We start from the raw sequence: 26484 nt of genomic DNA on the forward strand, positions 1-26484 counted from the left end.
TCAATGGGTCCGCAGGAAAATGCCTATTTCACGCGGATTGCATCTGTGATTTGTGTAACGCAAAACGGATATAGTCGTGTGCTTGAGACCTTATAGTGAAAGCCACAGTGCTCACAGATATGAAGTACAGAAACGTCAAGTACACTATACTGTGCAATAGTTCAATATATTGTGTATAAGACTGTCCTATAACGGCCTCCTGTGCATTCATCCCAGACTCTACCCACTGCCACCAAGCCACCCACCGCCACCAAGCCACCCACTGCTCACTGCCAGAACGATCAGACGTCCCTGTTGAATTCTTATTTCATTGAGTTTTGCACAGTCTACCGCTCTAATCCCTACATGACAGATTTGGTGCTTCAAGAAAGGTTGGTGATTCAGTCTTAAGATAAATTTAAAATGGTCAAAATTTGCTATTTTTGCATGGAAGACATTATAGAGGAGACTGGTAATGGTTTCCTTACAGAAATAGCAACATCTTAACATTATTTAGGCCTATGTATTGTATACATTACAGACCAAAAGTTTGGACACACCTTCTCATTCAAATAGTTTTCTTTATTTTCATGACTATGAAAATTGTTGATTCACACTGAAGGCATCAAAACTATGGCATCCACACATGTGGAATTATATACATAACAAACAAGTGTGAAACAACTGAAAATATGTCATATTCTAGGTTCTTCAAAGTAGCCACCTTTTGCTTTGATTACTGCTTTGCACACTCTTGGCATTCTCTTGATGAGCTTCAAGAGGTAGTCCCCTGAAATGGTTTTCACTTCACAGGTGTGCCCTGTCAGGTTTAATAAGTGGGATTTCTTGCCTTATAAATGGGGTTGGGACCATCAGTTGCGTTGAGGAGAAGTCAGGTGGATACACAGCTGATAGTCCTACTGAATAGACTGTTAGAATTTGTATTATGGCAAGAAAAAGCAACTAAGTAAAGAAAAACGAATGGCCATCATTACTTTAAGAAATGAAGGTCAGTCAGTCAGCCGAAAAAATGGGAAAACATTGAAAGTAAGGGCTATTTGACCATGAAGGAGAGTGATGGGGTGCTGCGCCAGATTACCTGGCCTCCACAGTCACCGGACCTGAACCCAATCGAGATGGTTTGGGGTGAGCTGGACCGCAGAGTGAAGGCAAAAGGGCCAACAAGTGCTAAGCATCTCTGGGAACTCCTTCAAGACTGTTGGAAGACCATTTCAGGGGACTACCTCTTGAAGCTCATAAAGAGAATGCCAAGAGTGTGCAAAGCAGTAATCAAAGCAAAAGGTGGCTACTTTGAAGAACCTAGAATATGACATATTTTCAGTTGTTTCACACTTGTTTGTTATGTATATAATTCCACATGTGTTAATTCATAGTTTTGATGCCTTCATAGTCATGAAAATAAAGAAAACTCTTTGAATGAGAAAGTGTGTCCAAACTTTTGGTCTGTACTGTATATGAATTACCGCAAATTTCATACTCCTCCTCGGTTAAAAAATACTCCTCAAAAATGGTATAAGGAGTATTTTTACTCTTCCGTAAAAAATGTAGTGCGACCTCTGGTTTTCAACATTACTACACTAAAATGGATTCAATCATAATATGGTCTACATAATGGTAGGTCCCTAAAACCAGACCATAACGGAATTTATCAAGACCTGTACACTCCGGAATTCTGTCTAGGACTTTGTGACTTCTACGTTTATTTGAGCTAAAATATTGTACCATTTTCCAGTCTTACATTGCTCATTGCAGTTTTGAAAAGTAGATAGGAATGTGTTCATAGTTAGTCTTAGGTCACCTTGGTCAGTATTTTACATTGGTATTTGTAAGCCAAAACCAGGGGTAAAACCTACTGAGAAACAGTATGTTGGGAAGACTTGTGCCTCTTCTGTTTTTGGACCAGGGGCGGACTGGGTACTTAATGGGACCCTGGAGAGAAAAAAAGTGGCCCCATGTTGTAGATGGGTGGAAATTGACAGAAGTCCGGACAACAGAAGAAGGTGGGGCCAGCAATACCATATTCTGGCAGAGCCGAATAAGTGCAACATAATAAACTGCCCCAGCAGCATCAAAATACCTCCTCAGAAGCTGCCCCTCTGGGGTGGCCAGTGCCAGCTGCCACGTTCTGTCCTACTACTCCAGTTCTCTCAGGACAGCAATACAATGTAATTCAGGAACCAGGAGGCCACTTGTAGTCACCGGCCATGTACATATCTATTTGACGTCCCCAGCATTAATTAACTCTGGGAGCAACATATTCTTACTTACCTAGCTGGCAGCTGTGAGGAGAGTTCTGGAAGCCCTCTGGACATCGGCCCACCAGGAAATTTCTCTGTACAATCTATGGCCAATCCGCCCCTGTTTTGGACCCATGTCTGGTTTTGCCTTACAAATACAGATAGAAAATACTGGCCAAATGCTGACTGTGTAAAAGTTGCCTTAAAGGGGTTGTCCCATAACAACTTATCCCTTATCTGCAGAATAGGGGATAAGTGTCTGATCAGGGGAGGTCTGACCACTGGGGCCCACACCAATCACCTGAACGTGGGCTTGTGTTCCCAGTTTCAATGGACGACAGACACACATGCATGCTCACTGTTTGTACTTGGCAGCTGTATCTCCGGCAGCCCTATAGCGTTGAGTGCACCATCTGTTTCATGTGAAGACTTGTCAGGTCTTCCTCAGCAAATGAGGATTCAGAAGAGGGGACCTCTTTCCATTAACTCAGAATTACCTAATACAGTATTTGAAGACCCCCAAGGAAAGAAAAGGCATTATGTGTAAGTCCTTGAGTTGCCCTTGTTAAAACAAGTGTTTCTGGGAAAACTGTATAGCAACCTATGGACACTACATCAACTCCTAAAAGGGAAGGGGGAGCACAGAGGCTATTACTCATCTTTCCTATAATCCTGAAAGTCACATCTGCCAAATTATGTAATGATACAGGAGGAGGAGTCTAAGAAAGTTGGGTGACAATCTCTCTTGGAATACTAGGCTTGGTTGGTTAACTTGTGCTATTCTCACAGGTCTAAAAAATACATACAGTGAGATGTCACTCAATATGTAAGTTATATATGCAGTATTAAAGGTTGAACCGCCCCAGGACCAATGCACTTTAGTTATTTCTATCACTTGCTGTACCACTTTTTACCAGCAGCAGATCTTCATACACGCCAGAGCAACAATGCCCCCCATGCCATTTTGCAGCTCCCTCCACATAGTAATCCCTCCCATAATAATTTGCCCCCACACAGTATCCCACCATATCCCCCTCACATCCTCCTGTGTGCACCCCCCTCATGTCCCCCAAAGTTGGCACATAAAAGAAAAAAAGAAAAAAAAAAACCTAAAAGCTGAATACTCACCTGCGCTTGCTCGCAGAGTCCCGGCACTGTGCTGCTGAGTCCCGGCACAGGTGCGCGCGATGACGTCATCACGCGTGCCTGCGCCAGGATTTCACTACCGCATAGGCTTCAGGCCTGCTATGCTTGAAGCCTATGGTGGTGATCGGCAGCAGGGCAGGGAACTATGCGCTCCGCTCCCTGCCCCGCCCCAGTATGTGGGTGACAGCGCTTCTGCAATGAGAGCTTCTATCTGTATTGATGGAAGCGCTCATTGCTTCTGGGCCTGCTGGCACCCCCGTGAGAGCTGGCACCCGGGGCGGACCGCCCCCCCCGGGGACGCCACAGCAAGGACTGCTGCTGCTTAGAGAAACTAAATGTCCATTGCAATTAATGGATGCCCATAGTTGCATTCCATAGGGATACATTATATACATGTTTATGTAAGTTCCATAAGACTTTAGGGCAACAAATTATCAAGGAAGTCCAGGTATTGCAGCCATGATGCTAGATTACAGCCATGCCAAAGCCACCATATTATGGCCATATGAAATTGGCTTATTACAGTATTGTATAGTCTTCTCTGTTATTTGCTGGCAGGAAACCCTGCTGCTTTCCTCTCCTTTTATCATAACTGCTGTTTGGGTTGTTGGGGGATGTAAATTAACCTGAAGAAGGGTCAATTGTAGCCCAAAAGTGTGCAGCAAATAACCCCAGGAGATTTCACTGGCAATGGTGTCAGTGCAAGAAAATCTTACTTCTTTCTACAATGCACTAGGAAAGTCTTTAGACCCTTTCACTTTTTTTTCACATTTTGCTATGTTGTGTCCTTGAACTAAATAAAAAAAAAATCAAGTTTTTATCCAATCGATGTGCACTCAATATCCCATAATGAGAAAGTGAAAACAGAATTTTGTCAGTATTCTAACCCTTTGCTATTACACTTGAAATAGAGCACTGGGGCCCTCCCCCCATATCTCTTGATCATCTTTGAGATGTTTCTACAGCTTGATTGGAGTCCACCTGTGATAAGACACGGCCCTGTCTATGTAAGGTATCACAGCTGACAATGCTTATCAGTAGTGTTGAGCGAACTTCTGTTTTAAGTTCGGCGTCTAAAGTTCGGCTTCCGGTTAGCGGAGAATCCCGATATGGATTCCGAATTCCGTTGTGGTCCGTGGTAGCGGAATCAATAATGGCCGATTATTGATTCCGCTACCACGGACCACAACGGAATTCGGAATCCATATCGGGATCCTCCGCTAACCGGAAGCTGAACTTTAGACGCCGAACTTAAAACAGAAGTTCGCTCAACACTACTTATCAGAGCAAAAACCAAGCCATGAGGAAGAAAGAACTGCATGTAGAGTTCAGATCCAGGATTGTGAGATCTGAAGTAGGGTAGAAAACATTTCTGCTACACTAAAGTTCCCAAGAGCACAGTGGGAGAAACTTCCAGAATGTCAACCATCACTGCAGCACTACACCCATCTCACCTGGACAGAGATACTCTTAATGAAAACCTAATGGTGATTTCCTCATCTCAAACAATTTATTGAAACAAAAGTCAACAACAGTGGTGGGTATACCCCCACAAAAAATGTCAGTGTCTCAATAACTTGTCATGTGACCTTGAGCATCAATTACAGCTTGACAACTGCGTCTTATGCTGTTCACAAGTCGACTTATTGTCTGCTGAGGCATGGCATCCAGCTCTTCTTGAAGGGAGGACCTCAGGTCATTGAGGTTCTGGGGTACAGAGTTACGAGCCTCGACATGGCGACTCGGCAGATCCCATAAATTTGCTATGGGATTGAGATCTGAAAAGAGTGCAGGCCACTCCATCAGTGATGGCCAGTTTGCAGTGTTCGCCTGCGAACACATGCGGGCTGCCATCTTGACTCACCCGGCCGGCGATGCACAGGTAAGCCCTTACCTGTGCCTGTGCCACGAGCCGGTCTGAAATCAAATGCAGTCACGGGGAGCAGGCAGTTTCGAGAACAGCCGCCGGGGGCCTTCATCGGGCTGTTCTCTGAACATCACCGGACTCGTGAGTCAATATGGCAGCCCGCATGTGTTCGCAGGCGAACACTGCGAACTGGCCATCACTGCACTCCATTTGAGGTACTCCAGTCTCCAGCAGCCGTTCCCTAATGATGCAATCTCAATGAGCTGGCGCATTGTCGTCAATGAAGATGAAATTAGACCTGTGTTGTTCATGCAGAGTCACAATGACTGGATTAATGATGTTATTCAAGTAGTATGGGCTTGTCACTGTACCATTCACAAAGTATAGGGCAGTTCTGTTTTGACTAGACACACCTGCCCACACAGTAACACCACCACCACCAAAGGCTCATCTGGTGACAACAGTGGCTGATGCATAGCACTCTTATTGACGTCTCCAACATCGTTGCTGGCCATCATTTCTGCTCAGTGTGAATCGACTTTCATCAGTGAACAGCACTGAGGCCCATTGGTCCCTTGTCCAGTGTAGATGTGTAACACCCCAGAGTGGTGTTGCTATTCTTTCACTCTGCTGCTGTCTTTTATTGCTAACACCAATGCCATTCTTGTATTTATTTCCAGGTCCTTCTCAAGTGTGCATTCATCTTAATATCTTGAAACTGTTTTGTTCATGTAATATGCCTGGTTCACCAGCAGGTGGCAGCGTATATAGCAGAGAGAGACAGATACTTAGATAGAATGTTACTCACCATTCCATTCTCCACCCTTTGAGCAGAAGTGGGCCAGTCCTGCTTCCTACCAGAAGGGAGGGGCAGCAGTGCTAGTTAGTTCTAGTCTAGGCTAGACAGTGAAGTGTAAGCCTTGGCATGGTCACATGCCTATAACAGCCAGTGCAGGCTAAGCTATGCTTGCCATGGAATCAGAATTTATGGAAGCAGTAGCAACCATAGGAAAGTGTTCTTCGGTTGCCAGAAGATATAGCAGCCAGAGGAAATCGTTCTTCAGCTGGAGCAGGAGCCACAAAAGACTAGACTCCATGCTAGGGGATAACAGTTGAAGGCACCCCAATCCAAGGATACCAGAACCGACCGAACGTCCAGTAACCAGACCCAAGCAGAGTTTAGCACAACAGAAAGGAAGAAAGCAGAGTTATTAAGCAAGCCTATCAGCCCAGCAGAGAAAGAGAGAAAGCACAGTTACCAAGTTTTCATGCCAGTTTATGCCAAAGCCTGCTGGAACCAAGAGAAAGCCTGAATATAGTCTTGAATCAAGTTTACCCAAGTAAAGCTGCTGTTAAAGTTTATCAAAGTCTGGAGTCAAATTATTCTTCATACCCTAACTCAACAATGCCCCCTTTATTTGCTTCGGAGCCTAAGCCTGGGGTCACGCTGTATCCAGGTATAAGCACCGTGACACATATAGGCCACACTACACACTCAGCATTCCACTAAACCTGAGACGTGATAGGGCCCTGGAGGGCGGCACATTACACATGCTCCCTGGCCCATGCAAGACGATGACACCTGTGTCTGGTGATGTAGTCCTTTAGCACACAGACCATGCTGATGTAAATGGTTTTGAATGGTCTGACACAGGCATGCTCAACCTGCAGCTCTCCAGCTGTTGCAAAAGTGGGAGTTGTAGTTTTACAACATCTGGAGGGCCACAGGTTGAGCATCCCTGGTTTGACAAGACACTTGGGTGCCTCTCACTTTCCTTAAACGTGCCTGGAGTTGTGTGACATCCATCATCCGGATCCCCAGGGCATTCCTCACAATGAAGCTTTCATTAGTGTGTGATGTGGTCAAAGGACGTCCACTTCTATGCCTTTCTGTGATAACCTGCTGATGACACTCTGTGACACTCTAAGCTCAGTGACCACTTCCGTCTGAGAACATACTGCTTGAAGCCTCGCAATGGCGAGGTACTGTTGACCAATTGATCAAGTGTCGTCTTGGTCTCATGATGTCAAAATGTGAATAGCATGATGAGGAGGACTGTTTTAATACCAATTCTAATTGAACCAGGAAATTTATTGGGCGATTTATGGATCAAACCTGCTGTGAATTTTGCCGTTAATCTCCTTGTTAGAAAACAGCAAGTTATGCAAAAAGTACTGTAACATTGAACAGTTGGACATGTGCAATTAAAAGTTTAGAGAAGGTCACATTAATTTCACCTGTAAAGGTTAGAGTGCATTTTAGGTTCATCCTGAAATTTCACCCACAAGCCAAATATCCCTAACTTTTTGTGAGTAGTGTATAGCTAAACGACTCCTATCCATCAACTTCTACCATTCCCAAAACTAGAGATTGCATCCAATGGAAGTTGAAAGAAAATCCTTCCTGACCCAAAAAGGCAGTCATTTAACTTCCCTGGATCATTGAAACATCTTGTATCCCTATATTAAAGGGGCTGCCTCATCAGGATAACTCCTGTCCATAAGCCTTATTAGGGTATACAGTCGTCATAAAGGACAATCATTCATCGAATAGCTGCTATGCCCCTTGTTTTTCCACGGGTCTTGGGAATCCTATATCAAAGATGATAATAAAGATAACTCTCGTTGTCATTAGTTGTGAGATAAGCACATAACCCTGAAGGCCCTATTCGACTGATCGACTTTCAGATTAAGTGTTCATGAGAAAGCCTTTTCCAGATAATCAAACGGTATGCTCATGCCACTGATAAATGAGCAAATGCTTGTCTGTTTGCTAATTTGCATCTTTTATCAGAATCAAAGCTGCACAGTTATTGGCAGCACATCTCCCTGTTTAATCAAGGAAATGCTGCTGATAATCATTAGAACTGAACAAGGGAGCTACAACTGCGGTGGCGATCATTTCTGCCTTATTCACTTTGCATTGACCTACCTAATAACTCATGTGTTTATTGTCGATCGTGCTCGTCCTGTCCAAACATTGAACAGTGTAATAGGGACTTTATTTTAAATGTCATCATTACATCTGTCTTTACCACCTACTCACGTAGGGCACTGCAAAGATTAGCTACTTTTACCCCAAAGAACCCTTTTCTATATTGACATGCGTTATCTTGTTAAAACAGCCGTTTGTGCCATATAATCTCCCTTTACATAAGACAGGCTGGACCTGTAGTGAAGATTTGGCGGCCAGATCACATTGCCACATAATAAGTACACCACCACAGAAACAACAACTTTTGACGTTTTCAAAATGGTGACATCGCAACTGTCACATGACCCATATTTTATCTGCTATTTATCTGAGGCATCTGAACTTTTCCCCCAAGCTGTGATTTATGCTTTCATAGAATAACAAGACAGTGGGAGTAAATGATTTCTAGAGACATGTGACAAGCAGGTCTCATGTATTTATGGGATACGGGTAGAGATCACACAGAAAGAAGCGTTGGCGTCCGGTCTGTTAAACAAGATGGAGAGTGTAATAATAGCATCACCACTGCCAAATTCCAACACAAATGTCACATTAGGCATCTTGCACAAGGAAAAAAGGAAAGGGATAGAGGTTGCTATGTTTCCACGCAATCTATGGGAAATATTGGAAGTCCGACCGTGAACATAAAGCCAGGCATTTAGCCTGAGAGCGTGATTTTGTGTACAATATCACTGCATGTCAATATTGTGAAAGGCAATGTGTCCTAGAAAATGCTTCTAGCAAAATACGCGTCGTGACATGTGATTAGCCATTTCCATTAATGCAAAATTCAGAAACTGCAGCGATGGCCAGAAATAACACAAGCATGTACCAGCCACCGAACAAAGGGGACAGGGCTATGTCAATGGATGCAAAAAAATTTATATAATTGTTGTACCTTACTAAGAATATACTAACTTACTAAGAACTTCGGCAGTTCTTAAAGAGTCTCCCGCTTCCCAAAGCACGATCTGAAATATTCAACAATACAAATCGTGCCGTTTTAAAGGTGTTCTCAGGGCTTTTAATAAAAATGTTCTGTCCTCTAACTTGTGGAAGGAATATTGTTTGGTTAATACTTACCTGTTCCTCGCTCCACCGATGCCGCCGTTCCCACTACACTCACTCAGACTGCGCGTTCTTCTGCCTGTATCCCAATCGGATGTGTGCGCGTCTTTTCCTGTTCAGCTTCATAGTAGTAAAGCTGAACAGCGGAAGAACCTGGATCCTGTGTGAGTGCGGCAGGGATGGCGGCATCGGTGGAGCGAAGGATGGGTAAGTATTAACCTAACACTCTTTCTTTCACAGGTTAGGAGAAAGAACAGATTTTATTAAAAGCCTAGAGGACCCCCTCAAGGAGTTACCATATGGACAATGGAGGAGATTTATCAAAACTGGTGTAAAGGATAACTGTCTTAGTTTCCCAGAGCAACCAATCAGATTCCACCTTTCATTTTTCAAAGCAGCTCCGAAAAATGAAAGGTTAAATCTGATTGGTTGCTCTGGGAAACTAAGCTAGTTTTCTTTTACACCAGTTTTCATAAATCACCCCCCATCTCTATGGATTTAGTTGCTTGAAGTTCTGATAACGGAAACCAGATCTCCATGTACTAGCTTCCGTTTGTGTGTTGTGCTTATACACAACAGCCGATCAGAGCAAGCAGGGCTGGCTTTTGGGTCATCCTGAGGTTTTAGAAAACCGTAGCATGCCCTGAAAACTGCCCCGATGCCTCTTTGGGTTACTACGTTTGGGAACGTATCCCTATGACATTGTGTCTGCATTAAAATAAGTTGGCCCATGAGCTACATTCATTATCTACCCACAGAATATATGATGACTGCTGGGACCTCCACGATCATGATAGTGAGATTTTGTAATCCCCTGTGTGAATGGCGCAGAAGTGCGCATGTATGACTAACACTATTCATTTCTGTTGGACTGCTGGATATAGCCATGCGCTGTACATGGCAGTCCCATACACAGTGAATGGAGAAATGGTAACGCATGTGTACTACGGCTCTATTCTGGGGACTGAATGTGGTCAGTAGGGGTCCCAGTAGTTTGACCCTCAGAGATGATATATTTATCCCATATCCACCTATGCTGTTCCAGGGCCGATCCCTATAAAAAAAATGTATGTTCCATTAGATGCTAAATTTTTGACCATATTCTCCCCATATATGGTGTGATCGATGACATATGATATGGATCGCAATATTGTGTGTGATATAGTTTTGCATTATAGTCTGTAATACACAAACAGGGATGTAACTATGGGATGGGCAGTGGTAGCAGTTGTACTTAGTCCTGCTGCTTGTGGGGCCTAAAGGACCCTCTAACTCTAACACATAAGGAAATACCAATACCATAATCAGCACAAAATTACTAAATTTGCATTAAAAAGGTATTCCGTTTATAACAGGTTATCCCCTATCTACAGGATATCCCAGCAGTTAGGCCCCCACCATTCTCCAGAATGGGGGCCCCCATATCTTGTGGGGCCTCCCTGAAATGGATGGAGTGGCTGGTCGGAAATGTGTGCCGCCGCTCCATTCATTTCTATGGGAGCACCAGAGATAGCCGAGCACCCGTTCTAATGATTGGTGGGGGTCCCAGCAGCAGGACGCCAATTGATCTGATAGTTATTCCCACCCTGTCAATGGGGGATAACTTGTTATAACTGGAATACCACTTTAATGCCCAGGAGCTTCAAGTTATGCCTTTATGCACACAGGCCTGTCATCATGAAAATACAGTGGCTGACAGCTGCAAGCACCTCGGCATGCTCAGCATCTTCTTCACATATCTCATGCACAGGACACTTTGTACCGACACTGTCAAACAGCAGCCTCAGTACAACAAGCACCAAGAACACATATTCACATTGACAAGACAAGAGCTGGCGCCTCCACCTGAGACTGACTAATGTGGAAAATGCTCCGTAATAATGGGGATTGTGCCATTCATACATCAGCTTCATACAAGAGGTGTTAAGTGGATACAAAATCTAGCTTAACACCTGGAACATTGGGATATATTGTTTAAATTGAAAATAGCTGTCCTAAGAGCTAGAGTTTTACAAAAGAAGTGGTACAGAAGTACTTAACCCCTTAAGGACTCAGCCCTATTTCACCTTAAGGACTTGGCCATTTTTAGCAAATCTGACCAGTGTCAGTTTATGTGTGAATAACTTTAACTGTTCTGAGATCGTTTTTTCGTCACATATTGTACTTCATGACACTGGTAAAATGGAGTAAAAAAAATTCATTTTTATTTATAAAAAAATACCAAATTTACCAAAAAAATGTAAAAAATTTAAAATTTCAAAGTTTCAATTTCTCTACTTCTATAATACATAGTAATACCTCCAAAAATAGTTATTACTTTACATTCCCCATATGTCTACTTCATGTTTGGATCATTTTGGGAATGACATTTTATTTTTTGTGGACGTTAGAAGGCTTAGAAGTTTAGAAGCATTTTTCAGAAAATTTCCAAAACCCATTTTTTAAGGACCAGTTCAGGTCTGAAGTCACTTTGTGAGGCTTACATAAATGAAACCACCCAAAAATGACACCATTTTGGAAACTACACCCCTCATGGTATTCAAAACTAATTTTACAAACTTTGTTAACCCTTTAGGTGTTCCACAAGAGTTATTGGAAAATGGAGATGAAATTTCAGAATTTCAATTTTTTTGCAAATTTTCAATTTTAATCCATTTTTTCCAGTAACAAAGCAAGGGTTAACAGCCAAACAAAACTCATTATTTATGGCCCTGATTCTGTAGTTTACAGAAACACCCCATATGTGGTCATAAACTGCTGTACGGGCACACGGCAGGGCGCAGAAGGAAAGGAATACCCTACGGTTTTTGGAAGGCAGATGTTGCAGGACAGTTTTTTTTTACACCATGTCCCATTTGAAGCCCCCCTGATGCACCCCTAGAGTAGAAACTCCAAAAAAGTGACCCCATCTAAGAAACTACACCCCTCAAGGTATTCAAAACTGATTTTACAAACTTTGTTAACCCTTTAGGTATTCCACAAGAATTAATGGAAAATAGAGATACAATTTCAAAATGTCACTTTTTTGGCAGATTTTCCATTTTAATATTTTTTTTTCCAGTTACAAAGCAAGGGTTAACAGCCAAACAAAACTCATTATTTATGGCCCTTATTCTGTGGTTTACAGAAACACCCCATATGTGGTCGCAAACTGCTGTACGGGCACACGGTAGGGCGCAGAATGAAAGGTGCGCCATATGGTTTCTGGAAGGCAATTTTGCTGGATTGGTTTTTAGACACCATGTCCCATTTGAAGCCCCCTGATGCACCCCTAGGTTAGAAACTCCAAAAAAGTGGCCCCATTTTGGAAACTACGGGATAAGGTGGCAGTTTTGTTGGTACTATTTTAGGGTACATATGATTTTTGGTTGCTCTATATTACACTTTTTGTGAGGCAAAGTAACAAAAAATAGAAATTCTGAAATTTCATCTCCATTTGCCATTAACTCTTGTGGAACACTTAAAGGGTTAACAAAGTTTGTAAAATCAATTTTGAATACCTTGAGGAGTGTAGTTTCCAAAATGGGGTCACTTTTTGGAGTTTCTACTCTAGGGGTGCATTAGGGGGGCTTCAAATGGGACATGGTGTCAAAAAACCAGTTCATCAAAAACTGCCTTCTAAAAACCATATGGCGCTCCTTTCCTTCTGCGCCCTGCCGTGTGGCCGTACAGCAGTTTACGACCACATATGGGGTATTTCTATAAACTACAGAATCAGGGCAATAAATATTGAGTTTTGTTTGGCTGTTAACCCTTGCTTTGTTACGGGAAAAAATGGATTAAAATGGAAAATTTGCCAAAAAATAGCTATTTTGGCACTGTTTTTATTTTTTATTATTTACAATGTTCATCTGACAGGTTAGATCATGTGCTATTTTTATAGACCAGGTTCTTACGGACGCGGCAATACCTAATATGTGTACTTTTTTTATTTATTTAGGTTTTACACAATAATATCATTTTTGAAACAAAAAAAATCATGTTTTAGTGTTTCCATAGTCTGAGAGCCATAGTTTTTTCAGTTTTTAGGCGATTGTCTCAGGTTGGATATCATTTTTGCGGAATGAGATGACGGTTATATTGGTACTATTTTGGGGTGCATATGACTTTTTGATTGCTTGCTATTACACTTTTTGTGATGTAAGGTAACAGAAAAATTGCTTTTTTGACACCGTTTTTATTTAATTTTTTTTACAGTGTTCACCTGAGGGGTTAGGTCATGTGGTATTTTTATAGAGCAGGTTCTTACGGACGTGGAAATACCTAATATGTCTACCTTTTTTTAATTAATCTAGGTTTTACACAATAATATCATTTTTGATACAAAAAAAATCATGTTTTAGTGTCTCCATAGTCTGAGAGCCATAGTTTTTTCAGTTTTTAGGCGATTGTATCATGTAGGGGCTCATTTTTTGCGGGATGAGGTGATGGTTTGATTGGTACTATTTTGGCATACATGCGACCTTTTTGATCATTTTTATTACCTTTTTTGAGAAGTAAGGTGGGCAAAATTTCCTCATAGTTTTTATTTTTTTATTTTTATGGCGTTCACCGTGCGGGGAAAGTAACATGACTGTTTTATAGATCAGGTCGTTACGGACGCGGCGATACCTAATATGTGTAGTGAATTTTATTTTTTTTATTTTTATTCAGTGATAAATGTGTTTTTTTATCTTTACTTTTTTCACTTTTTTTTACATTTTTTTTTACCCAGACCCACTTGGTTCTTGAAGATCCAGTGGGTCTAATGTATGTATAATACAGTACAATACAGTATATAGTGTATTGCACTGTATTTTACTTACACTTTGTCTGAACAGATCTACAGTCAGGCCCATAAATATTGGGACATGGACACAATTGTAACATTTTTGGCTCTATACACCACCACAATGGATTTGAAATGAAACGAACAAGATGTGCTTTACCTGCAGACTGTCAGCTTTAATTAGAGGGTATTTACATCCAAATCAGGTGAACGGTGCAGGAATTACAACAGTTTCCATATGTGCCTCCCACTTGTTGAGGGACCAAAAGTAATGGGACAGAATAATAATCATAAATCAAACTGTCACTTTTTAATACTTGTTTGCAAATCCTTTGCAGTCAATTACAGCCTGAAGTCTGGAACGCATAGACATCACCACACGCTGGGTCTCATCCCTGGTGATGCTCTGCCAGGCCTCTACTGCAACTGTCTTCAGTTCCTGCTTGTTCTTGGGGCATTTTCCCTTCAGTTTTGTCTTCAGCAAGTGAAATGCATGCTCAATCGGATTCAGGTCCGGTGATTGACTCGGCCATTGCAGAACATTCCACTTCTTTCCCTTAAAAAACTCTTTGGTTGCTTTTGCAGTATGCTTTGGGTGATTGTCCATCTGCACTGTAAAGTGCCGTCCAATGAGTTCTGAAGCTTTTTGCTGAATATGAGCAGATGATATTGCCCGAAACACTTCAGAATTCATCCTGCTGCTTCTGTCAGCAGTCACATCATCAATAAATACAAGAGAAGCAGTTCCATTGGCAGCCATACATGCCCACGCCATGAATCTTCCACCACCATGCTTCACTGATGAGGTGGTATGCTTAGGATCATGAGCAGTTCCTTTCCTTCTCCATACTCTTCTCTTCCCATCCTCTGGTACAAGTTGATCTTGGTCTCATCTGTCCATAGGATGTTGTTCCAGAACTGTGAAGGCTTTTTTAGATGTCGTTTGGCAAACTCTAATCTGGCCTTCCTGTTTTTGAGGCTCACCAATGGTTTACATCTTGTGGTGAACCCTCTGTATTCACTCTGGTGAAGTCTTCTCCTGATTGTTGACTTTGACACACATACACCTACCTCCTGGAGAGTGTTCTTGATCTGGCCAACTGTTGTGAAGGGTGTTTTCTTCACCAGGGAAATAATTCTTTGGTCATCCACCACAGTTGTTTTCCGTGGTCTTCCGGGTCTTTTGGTGTTGCTGAGTTCACCGGTGCGTTCCTTCTTTATAAGAATGTTCTAAACAGTTGTTTTGGCCAGGCCTAATGTTTTTGCTATCTCTCTGATGGGTTTGTTCTGTTTTTTCAGCCTGATGATGGCTTGCTTCACTGATAGTGACAGCTCTTTGGATCTCATCTTGAGAGTTGACAGCAACAGATTCCAAATGCAAACAGCAGACTGGAAATGACCTCTGGACCTTTTATCTGCTCATTGTAATTGGGATAATGAGGGAATAACACACACCTGGCCATGGAACAGCTGAGAAGACAATTGTCCCATTACTTGTGGTCCCTTAACAAGTGGGAGGCACATATGCAAACTGTTGTAATTCCTACACCGTTCACCTGATTTGGATGTAAATACCCTCAAATTAAAGCTGACAGTCTGAAGGTAAAGCACATCTTGTTCGTTTCATTTTAAATTCATTGTGGTGGTGTATAGAGCCAAAAATGTTAGAATAGTGTCCATGTCCCAATATTTACAGACCTGACCGTATGCCTTTAGCACAGATCTGTTCAGCACCATGGACAGCAGGATGCCTGAGAAGGCATCCTGTTGCCATGGGAACCTTCCGCGTCTGCCACAACTGAGCAGACGGGGAAGGGGAAGGAGGGGGGCTGTCTGGGGGCTCCCTCCCTCTCCCATCGGGGGGCTCCAAAGGTACACAGATGTCAGCCATTTATACCAGAGTGTCAGCAATGTGCTGACACTCTGGTATACCCACTAGCCACCAACGATTATTCAAGAGGAGGCGGGCTGGGATCGCGATCCCGCCTGCCGCACCGCCCCTCTCCCGCACCGCCAGCACTGCCTGTAACACCCCCCCTGCACCACCCGCCGGCATAACATGGGTGGTGCAGGGGGGGGTGAAAAATCTTTATTTTTGTAATTTTAAAGTTTCTGATCCGCGGGGATCAGAAATTGCAGAAAGCGCTACAAACCGCAAGTCTGAATTGACCTGCGGTTTGGAGCGATCGCCGATAGGGAAGGGGGGTCACAGGACACCCCTTGGCATTGACCCAAGGTTCCTGGCTGTGTTTAACAGCCGGGATCTCAGCGCTGTCACCATGTCTGCAGACATGGTGACAGTTTAATGCCATGACGTGTATACTCGTCATGGAGCGCTAAGTAGCAGTGCTCCATGACAAGTATACACGTCATAGGTCGGAAAGGGGTTAAAATGCTTTGCCTTATCCAGGCCATTCTGAGACTGTTTTTTCGTCACATATTGTACTTCATGACACTGGTAAAATGAAGTAAATTTTTTTTTTATTATTTATAAAAAAATACCAAATTTACCAATAATTTGTAAAAAAGATTGCAAATTTCCAAGTTTCAATTTCTCTACTTCTATAATACATAGTAATACCTCCAAAAATAGATATTACTTTACATTCCCCATATGTCTACTTCATGTTTGGATCATTTTGGGAATGATATTTTATTTTTTGGGGATGTTACAAGGCTTAGAAGTTTAGAAGCAAATCTTGAAATTTTTCTGAAATTTTCAAAAACCCAATTTTTAGGGACCAGTTCAGGTCTGAAGTCACTTTGCGAGGCTTGCATAATAGAAACCACCCAAAAATGACCCCATTCTATAAACTACACCCCTCAAGGTATTCAAAACTGATTTTACAAACTTTGTTAACCCTTTAGGTGTTCCACAAGAATTAATCGAAAATAGAGATACAATTTCAAAATTTAACTTTTTGGGCAGTTTTTCCATTTTAATAATTTTTTTCCAGTTACAAAGCAAGGGTTAACAGCCAAACCAAACTCAATATTTATGACCCTGATTCTGTAGTTTACAGAAACACCTCATATGTGGTCTTAAACCGCTGTACGGGCACACGACAGGGAGCAGAAGGAAAGGAATGCCATACGGTTTTTGGAAGGCAGGTTTTGCTGGACTGTTTTTTTTACACCATGTCCCATTTGAAGCCCCCCTGGTGCACCCCTAGAGTAGAAACTCCATAAAAGTGACCCCATCTAAGAAACTACACTCCTCAAGGTATTCAAAACAGACTTTACAAACATCTTTAACCCTTTAGGTGTTCCACAAGAGTTATTGGCAAATGGAGATGAAATTTCAGAATTTCAATTCTTTGGCAAATTTTCCATTTTAATCTATTTTTCCCAGTAACAAAGCAAGGGTTAACAGCCAAACAAAACTCAATATTTATGGCCCTGATTCTGTAGTTTACAGAAACACCCCATATGTGGTCGTAAAACTGCTGTACGGGCACACGGCAGGGCGCAGAAAGAAAGGAATGCCATACGGTTTTTGGAAGGCAGATTTTTCTGGACAGTATTTTTTGACACGATGTCCCATTTGAAGCCCCCCTGATGCACCCCTAGAGTAGAAACTACTAGTTTAGGGTACATATGATTTTTGGTTGCTCTATATTACACTTTTTGTGAGGCAAGATAACAAGAAATAGCTGTTTTGGCACCGTTTTTATTTTTTGTTATTTACAACATTCATCTGACAGGTTAGATCATGTGATATTTTTATAGAACAGGTTGTCACGGATGCGGCGATACCTAATATGTATACTTTTTTTTATTTATGTAAGTTTTACACAATGATTTCTTTTTTGAAACAAAAAAAATCATGTTTTAGTGTTTCCATAGTCTGAGGGCCATAATTTTTTCAGTTTTTGGGTGATTACCTTGGGTAGGGTATGATTTTTGTGGGATGAGATGACGGTTTTATTGGCACTATTTTGGGGTGCGTGTGACTTTTTGATCGCTTGCTATTACACTTTTTGTGATGTAAGGTGACAAAAAATGGCTTATTTAGCACAGTTTTTTTTTTTTTTACGGTGTTTATCTGAGGGGTTAGGTCATGTGATATTTTTATAGAGCCGGTCTATACGGACGCGGCGATAACCAATATGTATACTCTTTTTTATTTATGTAAGTTTTACACAATAATATCATTTTTGAAACAAACAAAAATTATGTTTTAGTGTCTCCCTATTCTGAGCCATATTATTTTTTATTTTTTGGGCAATTGTCTTAGGTAGGGGCTCATTATTTGCGGGATGAGGTGACGGTTAGATTGGTACTATTTTGGTGGGCAAACGCCTTTTTGATCGCTTGTTGTTGTACTTTTTGTGATGTAAGGTGACAAATAAATTGTTTATTTAGCACAGTTTTTTTTTTCTTTTTTACGGTGTTCATCTGAGGGGTTAGTTCATGTGATAGGTTTATAGAGTCGGTCGATATGGACGCGGCAATACCTAATATGTCTACTTTATTTTTTTTCCCTGTTTTTTACCAATTTTTTTAACTTTATTTGGGGAAAATTACGTTTTTGTTTATTTTTACTTCAAACTTTAAATTTTTGGGTGGGAAAACTTTATTTTTTCAACATTTTTTTACTTTATTTTTTGTCCCACTTTGGGACTTCAACTTTTGCGGGTCTAATCCCTTTTACAATGCATTCCAATACTTCTGTATTGAAATGCATTGGCTGTATGAGTAATACTGTGAGTATTACTCATACAGCTTCCGGCCTGTGAGATCCAGGGGGCTGGATCTCACAGGCTCGTCACCGGAAGGCAGTGCAGATGCCTAAGGAAGGCATCGCGCTGCCTTCCATGCCATCGGGTCCCCCCTACAGCCGCATGGGGACCCGATGGCACCTCCGATCACCGCCGCCGCATAAGGTAAAAGCCGCAAATCGCAGGTCTGAATTGACCTGCGGTTTGCGGCGATCGCCGACACGGGGGGGTTACGAGACCCCCCCCAGCGTTGTGACAGGATGCCCGCTGAATTATTTCAGAGGACATCCTGTTCCGATCACCGCCCACAGCGCCGCAATCTAGTTTTAAACTTAGGACGTACCGGTACGCCGAGTCCTTAACCGCCTCAGGACCGCCTAACGCAAGATTGGGTCCTGCGTGTGGTCGATCTGTTCCTACTGGACTCATCGGCGCGTCCTCTCGCGAGACGTGAGATTTCCTGTGAACGCGCGAACACAGGAGCGCGCGTTCACAGGATCGGGAGGTAAACGAGTACATCTACAGCCTGCCAGCAGTGTTCATTCGCTGGCAGGCTGTAGATGCAATTTTTTTAACCCCAAAAAGGTATATTAGACGCTGTTTTGTTAATAGCGTCTAATATACCTGCTACCTGGTCCTCTGGTGGTCCCTTTTGCTTGGATAGACCACCAGAGGACACAGGCAGCTCTGTAAGTAGCACCAAACACCACTACACTACACCCCCCCTGTCACTTATTAACCCCTTATTAACCCCTGATCACCCCATATTAGACTCCCTGATCACCCCCTGTCATTTATCACCCCCCTGTAAGGCTCCATTCAGACGTCCGTATATGTTTTGCGGATCCGCAAAACACATACGGACGTCTGAATGGAGCCTTACAGTGGGGTGATCAATGACAGGGGGGTGATCACCCCATATAGACTCCCTGATCACCCCCCTGTCATTGATCACCCCCCTGTAAGGCTCCATTCAGACGTCCGTATGTGTTTTGCGGATCCGCGGATCCGCAAATCACAGACACCGTGGATCTGCAAAACACGGACACCGGCAATGTGCTTTCCGCTATTGTGTGAGAAATATCTCTGTAAATGACAACTTTTTTCATTTTTTTATACAAAGTTGTCAATTTACAGAGATATTTCTCTCACCCAGCATGGGTATATGTAAAAAAACACCCCAAAACACATTGCCCTACTTCTCTTGAGTACGGCGATACCACATGTGTGACACTTTTTTGCAGCCTAGGTGCGTAAAGGGGCCCAAATTCCAAAGAGTATCTTTACGATTTCACAGAGCATTTTTTACGCATTTGGATTCCAGACTTCTTCTCACGCTTTAGGGCCTCTAAAATGCCAGGGCAGTATAAATACCCCACAAGTGACCCCATTTTGGAAAGAAGACACCCAAGTTATTCCGTGAGGGGTATGGTGAGTTCATGTAATATTCTATTTTTTGTCACAAGTTAGTGGAATATGAGACTTTGTAAGAAAGAAATTAAATAAAATCATTTTCCGCTAACTTGTGCCAAAAAACAAAATATTCTTGGAACTCGCCATGCCCCTCACGGAATACCTTGGGGTGTCTTCTTTCCAAAATGGGGTCACTTGTGGGGTATTTATACTGCCCTGGCATTTTAGGGGCCCTAAAGCGTGAGAAGTAGTTTGGAATCCAAATGCGTAGAAAATGCCCTGTGAAATCTTAAAGATACTCTTTGGAATTTGGGCCCCTTTGCGCACCTAGGCTGCACACATGTGGTATCGACGTACTCAGGAGAAGTAGGGCAATGTGTTTTGGGGTGTCTTTTTACATATACCCATGCTGGGTGAGAGAAATATCTCTGTAAAATGACAACTTTGTATAAAAAAAATGGGAAAAGAGATATTTATCTCACCCAGCATGGGTATATGTAAAAAGACACCCCAAAACACATTGCCCTACTTCTCCTGAGTATGGCGATAACACATGTGTGACATTTTTTTGCAGCCTAGGTGCGCAAAGGGGCCAAATTCCAAAGAGTATCTTTACGATTTCACAGGGCATTTTTTACACATTTGGATTCCAAACTACTTCTCACGCTTTAGGTCCCCTAAAATGCCAGGGCAGTATAAATACCCCACAAGTGACCCCATTTTGGAAAGAAGACACCCCAAGGTATTCCGTGAGGGGTATGGTGAGTTCATGTAAAAAATTTTGTCACAAGTTAGTGGAATATGAGTCTTTGTAAGAAAAATAAAAAAATAAAAATCATTTTCCGCTAACTTGTGACAAAAAATAAAAACTTCCATGAACTCACTATGCCCATCAGCGAATACCTTAGGGTATCTACTTTCCGAAATGGGGTCATTTGTGGGGTGTTTCTACTGTCTGGGCATTGTAGAACCTCAGGAAACATGACAGGTGCTCAGAAAGTCAGAGCTGCTTCAAAATGCGGAAATTCACATTTTTGTACCATAGTTTGTAAACGCTATAACTTTTGCGCAAACCAATAAATATACACTTATTGCATATTTTTTTTATCAAAGACATGTAGAACAATAAATTTAGAGACAATTGTATATAGAAATGTAGTTTTGTTTGAAAAATTTTACAACAGAAAGTGAAAAAGTCATTTTTTTGCAAAAATTTCGGTCAATTTCGATTAATAACAAAAAAAGTAGCAATGAAATACCACCAAATTAAAGCTCTATTAGTGATAAGAAAAGGAGGTAAAATGCATTTGGGTGGTAAGTTGTATGACTGAGCAATAAACCGTGAAAGTAGTGTAGTGCAGAATTGTAAAAAAGTGATCTGGTCATTAAGGGGGTTTAAGCTAGGGGGGCTGAGGTGGTTAAGGACTTGGCAAACATGGCGTACCGGTACGTCCTAAGTCCTTAACGGGTTAAGAGGGTTCAAAAAAGAACATGGAAAAAAAGCGCAATTCAGAAGAAATTGGGTCACCCAGATACTTGCAGAATATAATCAGTGATGGTCAGTTCACAGTGTTCGCCAGCGAACACATGCGGGCTGCCATCTTTAGTAAGGTAGACTCACTCGTCCGGCGATGCACAGGTAAGCCCATACCTGTGCCGCGAGCCGGTTTGAAATCAAATGCGGTCACCGGGAGCAGGCAGTTCCGAGAACAGACGCCGGGGGCCTTCATAGGGCTGTTCTCGGAACTGCCTGGCCGCATTTGATTTCAGACCGGATCACGGCACAGGCACATGTAAGGGCTTACCTGTGCATCGCCGGACGTGTGAGTCTACCTTACTAATGATGGCAGCCCGCATGTGTTCGCTGGCGAACACTGCGAACTGACCATCACTGAATATAATATTAACACACCACACTGAACTATAACAATATACTGGGAATCTGTTGCTTTAAGGCCTCATGCACAAGACCGTTGTTGGGTTCCGTGTCCGTTGTTCCGTTTTCCGTGATTTTCTGCGGACCCATTGACTTCCAATGGGTCCGTTGAAAACTCGTAAAATGCATCGTTTGTCATCCGCGTCCGTGATCCGTGTTTCCAGTCCGTGAAAAAAATATGACCTGTCCTATTTTTTTCACGGACAACGGTTCGCAGACCCATTCAATTCAATGGGTCCGTGAAAAAACACAAAGGCACACAAGATTGTCATCCGCATCCGTGATCCGTGTCCGTTTTTTTCCTATCATTTTCAAGGAAGACACGCGGAAAAAAAAAACGGAAACTGATCACGGAACAACGGAACCCCATTTTGCGGACCTTGAAAAAATACTGTCGTGTGCATGAGGCCTTAAGCGGTTTTCCATATTTAAATTCCTTTTCAATTAGGCCCAGGATTGTGTTTTTCCTAAAGTAAAAAATGCACTCACCTGCTACCTGCTGCTCTGTTCCAGAGCTGAGGCCCAGTACCCCAGTCCTCCCAGTCCCCGCTATGTAAAATTCTGGACAGAGTCACATGCCCTCATCACTGCTATGTGATGTGCCACTTGGGGACATGTCACTGATGAGGCCAGTACTTAGTGGCTATAAGCAGGAGCATAGCTATAAGGGGTGCAGAGGGAGCAGCTGCTACCGGGCCCAGGAGCTAGAGCCCAAAGACCCTAGTGTCTCATAAGAAGACACTGGTATTACAGAAAGTGGACGCTGGGAGGGCTCTGTCATTGATTTTGCACTGGGGCCCAGAATTTTCAAGTTACACTTCTGGGTGGAGGGAAGGGGTCAGGTCAATTTGAGGGGGAGTGCCTTTTCAATTTTTGCGTCATGTAGCAGGAAGGCTATGTGCGCCCCTGCCCCTTGCCACCAAGCACTGAGGGAAGGGGGCCAAAGCTGAACTCTTGCTCCAGGGCCCAAGAGCCTTTAGCTACGCCCCTGGGTTCAAGTTTCCTCTTTTGATTGTTTCAACTGCAATGTTATATAGGCAGGTTCCCTTTGAATCCATAAACAGAAAAATCTCAATTTACCAACAGTTATGGCTAATGGCTCATTCAGACCACCGTAAGGGCTCCGTGACCGTATTGCGGTCCACAAACGGGAGGTCCACAATATACAGGCACTACTTGCTGCAGATGCGGATCCATTGATTTGAATGTGTTCGCGATCTGCAAGATACGGGCAAAGATAGGACATGTCCCATCTTTTGCAGAGCAGAGGCATGGATCGGAAACCCACAGAAACACTAAGAAGTGCTTCTGTGAGCTTTCGGGTCCGTGCTTTTGCACCGCAAAAGACATGTCCTATCTTTTGCTGTATTTTGTGGATCGTGGACCCATTCAAGTCAATGGGCCTGCAGCACAATATGTTATTCACAAGGCTGGTGCCCGTGCATTGTGGGCCACCGTTTGAATTCCGCAATACGGGAACGGAGCCCTTATGGTTGTCTGAATCAGCCCTAAGGCTGTATTGGTTATACAAACAAATGGACAGATAAGAGCAGCTCAGGATAGTACAATGATTGGGACCAAAAAGCTGGTTGGTATGAAAACCTGATGCCCCCTTAACTGATTGGCGCCACAACATCTTTACTTGGGTGATTCATGATGGCCAGTCAATTGCGAATTTTTGGACTTTTATGACACTCTAACCACTTTTGTAAAGTGGGTGGGAAAGTCGGCTTGACGAGAAATTTTAAAGGGGTTTTCAGATTTTTTTTACTGATGACCTATCTTCAGGATAGGTCATCAGTATCTAATCGGTGGGGGTCCAACACCCAGGACCCCCACTGATCAGCTGTTCAAGAAGACAACAAAACTCACAGTACCGCCACAGCCTTCTCTCTGCTTTTCCTAGGCCGAGTGACAACACGTTCATGTGTCACGTGGCCTAGGAACAGCTCAGCCCCATTCAAGTGAATGGGGCTGAGCGCGATACCAAGCACAGCCACTATACAATGTACGCCTCAGCCTTCTCAAAACAGATGATCGGAGGGGTTCCTGAGTGTGGGATCCTCACCGATCAGATACTGATGACCTTTCCTGAAGATAGGTCATCAGTAAAAAAAAATCCTGGAAAACCCTTTTAAGGCTAAGTTCACATCACCGTTTAGCTTTCCATTCTTCTGATCCATCAGAGGAAGAGAGAGAGAAAAAACAGGAACTCGTAAAAAAACGGATCCCGTTGGATCAGTTGGCATCCGTTTGAGCCATTTCTGTCTGAGATCCGTTTTTATAGACGGGAAAAAAAAGTCCTACATGGAGTACTTTTTTTCCGTCTAAAAAATTGAATCTCAGACGGAAATGGTTTGCCAACTGATACAACAGGATCAATTTTTTTACAGGATTCTGTAACAAAAAAAAATATCCTATGAATAACTGATGCAACAGGATCCGGGTTTTTCTGGATCCTGTTTTTTTTTTTGCTCTCTTCTTCTGACAGATCAGAAGAACGGAAAGCTAAACGGAGATGTGAGCTCAGCCTAAGGGGCATTTGATGTAGGCTAGTAGGGTATACTGTGCTTAGGAACATTGAGGAACACTGTTGAGGGATGGTTCTTTCACAGAAAAAGGCCATTATACATAGAAGGTAATAGAACAAAATATGTAAGAATAAAATCTGATCTATATAAGGGGTGGTCTTCTGGGTAAGTTGTATTTCACATGTGACAAAAACACAGACTTTCATACAGAGCCTCTGAGCTGATTCTTTACCTAATAAGCTCATATAATGAGTGATCATCTGTTCTAAGACAGCAGCCAAGTACAAGTGAAAACAGCGAATCATCATGCTCCCATCTGGATATTTTCTGTTGTGTCCCCAAATTGTTCCACAGATTCTGCTAATTCTGTGTTAGTTGGGTAAAGGCAGACATCAAAGAAGACATTAGATTCACGCACATCTCTCTCTTAGTTGTTAACCTGTCACTCCAGTTGACAGGACGTACTTGCAGAAAAATTTCTCTAAAGACGTTATTTGGGAGAAATTATTTATGGAACATTTAATTGCTTTACATCATCTGAGAGTTCTTTTATAGCTCTGTGCTCCATGACGACGTTGCTAGATTTAGCCATAAGTATATACACTGCCTGTCCCTAAAAAAAGTCGCCACCTGGATTTAACTAAGCAAATAGTTATGAGCCTCCTATTGGATAATTACTACATGGGCGATTATCTTTCAACTGGCAACAAGTTATTTAACCCCAACTGGTGCAATGAGTTGCTTCTCATTTCTTAAACAACCATGTTGAAAGACACATCTCGTGGTCGTGGAAAAGATGTTTGTCCGTTTAGAGAAGGGTCAAATCATTGGCATGCATCAAGTAGAGAAAACATCTAAGGAGATTGCAAAAACTACTAAAATTTGGTTAAGAACTGCCGAACGCATTATTAAAAACTAGAAGGATAGTGGGGACCCATCGTATATGAGGGAGAAATGTGCCGGGAAAAAAATCCTGAATGATCGTGATCGGTGATCACCTAAACGTTTAGTGAAATCAAATCGAAGAAAAACAATAGTAGAACTCAGGGCTATCTTTAATAGTGAAAGTAAGAGCATTTTCACACGCACAATGTGAAGGGAACTCAAGGGATTGGGACTGAACAGCTGTGTAGCCGTAAGAAAACTCCTAATCAGTGAGGCAAACCAGAAACATATATTTAGTTTACCGGTAAATGGTTTTCCAGGAGTCCGGAATGACAGCACCCATGGAGGATGTCCTTATTGGCTTCTGTAGGGACAGGAAGAGAGACAGTTTAAAAGGCCCCTTCCCACCCCCTCTCTCCAGTGTTCTTATAACTTACTACACCGGATAGTCTGCCACATCTTTATTTGAGAACAATGTTAATTCACACTGTATACAGTAGCAGTACAAGTCAAACAAACCAAATAGTGTACAAAAAAGGGGGGGTAGTATTGGGTGCTGTCATTCCGGACTCCTGGAAAACCATTTACCGGTAAACTAAATATATGTTTCCAGGACGTCCTCCATGACAGCACCTATGGAGAACTAACAACTTAGAACGTAATCTTAGGGGGGGACCACTGCCTGTAGGACTTTACGGCCGAAAGCTAAGTCCTAATTGGCCATTGAGTCTAGTCTGTAATGTCTGACAAAGGTAGTGGAGAAAGACCACGTTGCTGCTTTGCAGATCTGATCAATGGAAGCTCCTGCTTTCTCCGCCCAGGTTGTAGCCAGGGCTCTAGTGGAATGAGCCCTCAAAGCTATGGGGCAATTCTGCAGTCTATAGCATTCCCTGATGGTCTCCTTGATCCAGCGGGTTAAAGAGGTTTTAGAGGCTTTG

At 42.6% G+C, this 26484-nt stretch overlaps 1 protein-coding gene across 1 annotated transcript in view; it reads right to left on the minus strand.

Annotated features, from left to right (window-relative positions):
• Positions 1 to 26484, minus strand: part of PHACTR3 (phosphatase and actin regulator 3) — a 196221-nt gene that overhangs the window by 44060 nt on the left and 125677 nt on the right. The gene's annotated exons all lie outside the window — the stretch shown is intronic.

Source organism: Bufo bufo, chromosome 6 (genome assembly GCF_905171765.1).
Source record: "Bufo bufo chromosome 6, aBufBuf1.1, whole genome shotgun sequence".
Taxonomy (NCBI): Eukaryota; Metazoa; Chordata; class Amphibia; order Anura; family Bufonidae; genus Bufo; species Bufo bufo.